This window comes from Ixodes scapularis, unplaced genomic scaffold, assembly GCF_016920785.2.
Source record: "Ixodes scapularis isolate PalLabHiFi unplaced genomic scaffold, ASM1692078v2 ptg000490l_1___fragment_3__unscaffolded, whole genome shotgun sequence".
Taxonomy (NCBI): domain Eukaryota; kingdom Metazoa; phylum Arthropoda; class Arachnida; order Ixodida; family Ixodidae; genus Ixodes; species Ixodes scapularis.
Window position 1 is genome coordinate 29,012 of NW_024609988.1, and position 6,659 is coordinate 35,670.

Genomic DNA, 6,659 nt, shown 5'->3' on the forward strand with positions numbered 1-6,659 from the left:
CTTTGTCGATGAAGACTGTCTGTTTCAGCAACACATCTTGCCACATTTCATAGATAGCTTCCTTTTCATGACAGCCTTGAAATTGATCTTTGTTAACATGAATATCGCCAGACCTCTTTAGGATCGAAGCTCGGCCAACAGTGCCCCATATCCGCCCTTTTGATTGCTAGCATAGCTTTCTAAGAAGGCTCACTGCAAGTTCAAGCCCAAGAAGAGATTTATTTTCCCCTTGCAAAGCAAGGGGTGACTGCACAAAGCGCGGCATGTTTGGAATTGTAGCTTGCTATCACGGTGCCAATCAAACATCGCAACAGTTAAGGTTGCGTAATGAGTGTTGAGAAAATGTGCACTGATGAAAAAGTTGTTTATCAAACATGCATGGATAAAACGATAGCATCATGGGCATCCTGCTGAAATTGCAAGGCATTAATATGAGGTTACTAATGTTGCTTCCTCCAAGAAAAGTTTGAACTAGTAGCTAGCCACGGCTAGCATTCCGCATCGACTGCTATCTGTGGACTGGATGCCGTGAAATTACAAAATTACCTATCTTTGGTGGTGCATGCAGAGCTGCAGAAATTATTAAAAAGCAAGCAACGACATCACACTTCAGCCAATCCCGATCCTCTGTTTACGTGCTCTTTAACAAGCCAAGATGTCATAAATGTTCTCACCCCTTCGGAGAAGTTCCCTGCATCCAGGTTGTGGTAGACGCGGCTCTCTTCAGCCCTGTAGGGAGCAGAAAAAAAAGACGGCCTCAAGTAAGCAGGAGTGCACAAGAGATAAAACCAAGAGCAAAATTGAATGTGTTCTGAAAGTGGGACCAGCTATATTAGCTTGAGATATTTCATAATGAGCCCGAACTAACCTGATACATGATAAGCTGGCAGGACTGAACCTGAAGTAGAAGACATTCAAACACGAAAAAAGAGAGATGCTTAGACCGAATCAGAAAGAGTGAAACTGTTTTGTAGATACAGAAAACAATGCTACAAAAACTATAGGTATGTTAGCAGTGTTTTTTACACTGTAGCCTTTGCAATGGCTCCCTGAAACAAAGGTAGGACTTATGAACTCTTACCCACATTTCTGACACTTCTCTGGCAATCCATTAAAAGGAATGCAGGACTGACGCTCAATTCATGCAGACTGCTTTTGTAATATCCTACCGCAAGAATGCACAACTCTGATGACAAAAATGTTTGGATTGAGGCCACATCTGTTGCCTCAGGCCTAGAGCCTAGAATAGGCCATATTGCTTAACCCAAAGCTACAGCATATTTAAGCACCATGTTCCCAAATGTTCTTGTGTTAGAGGTATGGTGAACAACTAAGGCACTTTTTTTATTTCTTATTTCAGAGTGCCATTTTCCGAGCTATCTAGAACAGCGAACAAAAAGCTCAATCGCATGGTCGTCTGAAATAAAAGCTTTCATAAATTTGTTTTTAGAGCCTTTTCAAAAGTTTGTACCAACACCCGGCCACCATTGCTTGCTCACATACTCTGAGCATGTAATGGACACGGCAGTTGCGTCAGCATTCGGCGTGAACTTAGGTCATATTGCAAATGAGCGCTCTGTCAGAGTTCGTCGAGGACTCGGATCCAATCACAGGCTTCGTGATTGGATTCGAGTCCTCGCCGTGTCGATTGTACCACGTAAGTGAAAATAGATTATGTATATAATATTTGAAAGTATGAAAGATTGAGCCCAACAAAGTCAGAAATCAAAGACCACCAACAAGGCATTATAGACTACTGACATTTCTTGGGGACCCCATGGTCAACACCTGTTCACTTCATGGCTGAGAGAACTACCCTGGGCGCAGGCTGGGGACATTTTTGTCTGGAAGCTTCGTTGGACAGCTAGTGCACTAGTACCCAGTTACACGGGCGCTCTCAGCTGCCATTGAGTCCAACAACAGTCGAGTCCATCGCGATAAGCCAAAGTTACACGGCAGCGCCAACCGTCATTGAGCCGCTAATGACAGTTGAGTTGGACTGAGCTCCCCCACCTCAGTTCAACCGAACGGACTTCGCCAACGAAGGTAAATTGGCACCTGTTCGCGGGACCGCTGCCAGCAACCATTGTTTGTGAGGCACTTACTGTTTCGAAATGCAGGGGGAGGCGTCTAAAAAGAATCGTAGCAGCAGAATTCTCGGGAAGGAATAAATTTAGGCGTCCGAGCTGCCAATAATAGCATCCCGGCTAGCCGGCAAGATTCCAAACGAGCAAAAATGGCGGAGGAACCTGCTGCATAAATAGACAAATAGTAGTGGGGCACCCATCATAGTGGGCAGTAGCTTGCACCACCTAGCCTAAATGATGTGCAACCTAGCCCTGAATCTGCTTTGGTACTCGTGTAAATGCCGCTAAAAAGCAACAAGGTATCAAACCTATAGAATGATCTACTTAAAATAAATAAAACGTGTGTCTCCGAGTAAATTACTATAAAAATTAGACTGATCACACGGCACAAGAACCAGTTTCGTGCTAGCTTTAACTGGGTTCTAGAGAGTTGAGTTGAGTTCAGTCAAAGTTGAGGCTGATAAATGTCGTAGACTCAACGATAGTTGAAAGTGTACGTGTGACTAGGGTAACTAGGGGACTGGCTTGCAAGGTTTCAAGGACAAGCAATTCTAACTGATGTGGTACAGTCTGCAGCAATATGAAATACCCACTCAGAGCGCATGGCCGAGGCGGTGGCCGAAAGGGGCGCAGTACATGATTCGGACAGTTCCATGTTGCTCAGAGGGGAGGCTCGCTCAAGGCTGAACCACTGTTGGTTGTTTCAGGCACTGCACAAAATTTTCCATCCAGAATTAAATGTTGCTAACTGACAGCTCTCAGCTGTCTGTATACATCTTTCGTGCTTTCATTCTTTCAATTTTAACTACTGAATTTTAGAATGTGCGTGCACTAACCAGACTGACCTACACTCAGTGATAAATCAAGATCAAAGAGCGAGGAAAACGAAGGTGGGAAAGGAGAAAACAGATGGGGTGTTGAAGGTGAGAGGACAAAAACCTCTTCTACCTTCAGTCTGCTTTCTCCTATCCAGCCTTCGTTTCCCTTGCCTTTTGTTACTGACCTGTTACTGACTATAAGTATTTAGCAATTTTACAATTGCATAAGGAGCTAAAGTTATTCATGCAAGTTTTGATTCACATTGAATAATAATTTATAATGAACAGCCTTATACCGGGACACACTCTTTCTCTTGAGGCATCGTCCGAAGAGTCGCTGTCCATATGGCCAGCAGGCCTCCTCGCCCTTTCCTGTCTTAGGGCTACATCCGGTCTGTCAGTCCAAATTGGGTGCTCAGGCAGCTGCGACCAGATGGTCTGAAGCGTGCTGCAGTGTGGCTGCATGAGAAACGATCATCTCAATTATACGCTCAATTAAAAAAAAAATCGCCAACCTAATGTAGGAGTGAAGAATCTTCACTGGGTGATTCGACCAAGTCAGTGTAATCTGTTCTTTCTCTAAAATTGCACTAAGGACCTGCTGCTTTTGCTTGTAAGGTGGCCAGTAGGAGACAACTTGCTCTAGCTTCCTCACCAGCCAACACTCCGTGACGACGTATGCGCTCCCTTCACCTAAAGTGCATGACGTGGTAGCTATAGAGAAAAAGTGTGGAATATGCATTCTACCAGAATATTAGAACCTATTTTAGACAGCTTGGGCAATGTTGGGGGCCCCGCCAGCAACCACTAACAAACCACTGCCAGATTTGTTTATTTTTGGATGGAGAAATCCGCTAAACAAATTTTTCAAAGTTACTTACAAATGCAGGTTTCTGATACAAGCATAATGCACTAAACTCACAAAAAACTGTAGCAGAGATCCAAAATAAATACATCTAGCAAAACAGGCACGTCTAACTTTCAGCGAGACGCAAAACGTCTGCACTTGACCCGCAGCGCGTGACATCTTTTCGCCGCACGATTTGAAAAAGGAGCTCACTGTCACTCACGAGACGCGACCACAGACTGAACAGTGAATACGCTACACTTAGGAGCGAAGCAAGAGGTCTGTTTAGGGCATAGGTTCATCATGATGTTGTTCAATTGATGTCGTGATGCTTCTGCTATCTATTTCAAGCCAAAATAAGAAGTCTTTAGCCACTTTACTGTCAGCCCCTGTTAATGTTGACACAGCAAGGCTGGGGTGCAAAGACCAGGCACCTAGCCAGGGGGGGGGGGGGGGACCATAGGGCCCCCCCCCCTGGCTAGGTGCCTGGTCTTTGCACCCCAGCCTTGCTGTGTCAACATTAACAGGGGCTGACAGTAAAGTGGCTAAAGACTTCTTATTTTGGCTTGAAATAGATAGCAGAAGCATCACGACATCAATTGAACAACATCATCATGAACATATGCCCTAAACAGACCTCTTGCTTCGCTCCTAAGTGTAGCGTATTCACTGTTCAGTCTGTGGTCGGGGGGGGACCATAGGGCCCCCCCCGCAATCTTCCATTTTCCTGGGACCTCCTCCCCCCCCTCATACAGCATTTTGTCATGGGCGGGCGCGCTCCTCCTCTCCTGCTCCTCCTCCTCCCTTTCCTTTCCCCTCCCCTCCCCTCCCCTCCCCCCCCCCCCCAAAAAAAAATCCTGGCTACGTGCCAAGCAAAGGCCCCTGTCGAAACTTCACTGCCCAACTACTCAGCTGCTGTGTTGTAACGCAAATGAAATTCTGAATGAGAAACACCAATCGAAAGTTAGACATGATGATTGAAAACCTGAGACTGGTTAAAAAATGGAAGAGATGCTCTCTGTCACTTTGTCTTTCTACTATGGTGCCTGGAACGCGTCTCCGACTGGTGTGTTTACCGTGTCCAAAAAAGTGGTCCCTCGATTTCCGCCTGATGACATCATAAAAGTGTCATGCTGTCGCTGGTCGCGAACCTGGTGGCGTCCCAATAGTTGTGGTGTATGTGGCGACGCCTGTCCTGCTGCAGGTCGCTCTCCACTGTGACAGTCCACGGAAGCTACAGCAGCTGCAAGTTGGGACGCCGTGACGACAGCGACACTCGCGTTCGCTTGTGCTTTTCGCCAGCATTTCTATGGCCAACCGCCAGGATCGCGACAGTCAACAGCATGACACTCCGGCTTCTGTGACGTCATCTGTTGCCACTTCGGGACCACTTTTGATGTATGGGCGGGATAGGACGCTAAACACACCAGTCATAGACGCGATCCAAGCACCATACTTTCTACATCACGTTTTTCCGTTTTCCAACCACAGACTCAGGTTTTCAATCGTCATGTATAACTTACACCAGCTCGCCCGCACTTTAACCGTTTTTTCATTGAAAGTTAGAAATGAACGAACTTCTGGGCGAGATCGAAACAATCGAAAGCTAACATTTTTGTAACGAGCAGCTGCAGACTGCCGCCGAAAAGCGGCGCGAGTGCAGTGCTGGGGAGTGGGTTAAGACACGCCTCCGTTATTCACTCAAATGGCGTTGTTCGCTAAAACGTCATTCACGCATATGATATAATCAATTACCAGTAAAAAATCAATTATAAAAAAAAACATTATCAGTAAAATATTAATTATTAAAAAAAAATCAATTATCGGTTTAAATAAAAAATAAAATATATTTATTTTCAGCGATAATTGTCAAAAAGAAAATGTGTAAATATCGCAAAAAGCTATCAATTACCACTAAAAAATCAATTATAAAAAAGAGCACTATCACTAAAACATTAAGTATGAAAAAAAATCAATTATCGGTGGAAACAAATAATAAAATATATATTCATTTTCAGCGATAATTGTCTAAAAGAAAATGTGCAAATATCGCAAAAAGCTTGACCAAAAAAAAAAAAAAAAAAACAAAAAGGATACCCACTGGGGATCGAACCCGGAACTTCTGCGTGAGAAGCGGACACTCTACCACTGAGCTACTGCCGGCTCGGATATTTCTACTCTTACAATTCGTGTTATACAAGAAACAACATGCCAGTTCGGCGTTCGCGACAGTTTTTCTTCGTAGGTTTGTCATGACGGTTATCACACAATCAGCAGAATCTAAAAAGTGCACAAGAGCCGCTAACATGCCGCTGACATGCCGCCGACCGCCTGATTTTGCAATGACAAGCCAGTTGCCCGAGCTTCCCCGACCTTGCGAACCAAGCGGGCTGCGACGACAGCGTCATCACGCTCGCACGAACGGACGGGGCCGCCTTTCCGAAGCACCGCTAATGCAGAGCTTGTCAACTGAGCCGTTACTACTAACCCTATGCCCATTGTGTTCCAATCACTTTGCAAAACAAAACACCGAGTAGAAAATGGACTTACTCCTTGATCAGCGTATTCATGGCCTCTTGTCTCTGGACGCCGCCGCGTGCTATCTTGGGTAGCTTGAAATGTGCACAAACCGATAACAAAGCTTCTCAAATCGTCGAACCTTGAACGCCTTGAACCGCTTGAAGTTGAACTAGGCCTGATGAGTTCACCATCAGCCAGTTGCACCGGCCCACCGGCCATTGCACCGGCATCAGCGCGACACGATCGAGTGGATGGGTGAATAATAAAATTATAAGTTCTCTTTTTGCAATGGGAGGTAGTTCGCGCCACCTGGCGGACAACTATCACCGCGCAGGGAATCTAGTCAGATTTTCGGGGATTAGGACGAACTTGAATATATTTTAATTA

General features: G+C 45.3%; 1 long non-coding RNA gene across 1 annotated transcript; it reads right to left on the bottom strand.

Moving 5' to 3' along the window:
- Positions 1-671: 671 nt before the first annotated feature.
- On the bottom strand, positions 672-6,379 carry LOC120850704. The gene is made up of 3 exons (XR_005718208.2): positions 6,303-6,379; positions 3,202-3,364; positions 672-729 (listed from the first exon to the last, which is right to left on the bottom strand). It is a non-coding gene; the product is annotated as an uncharacterized LOC120850704 (long non-coding RNA).
- Positions 6,380-6,659: the final 280 nt, after the last annotated feature.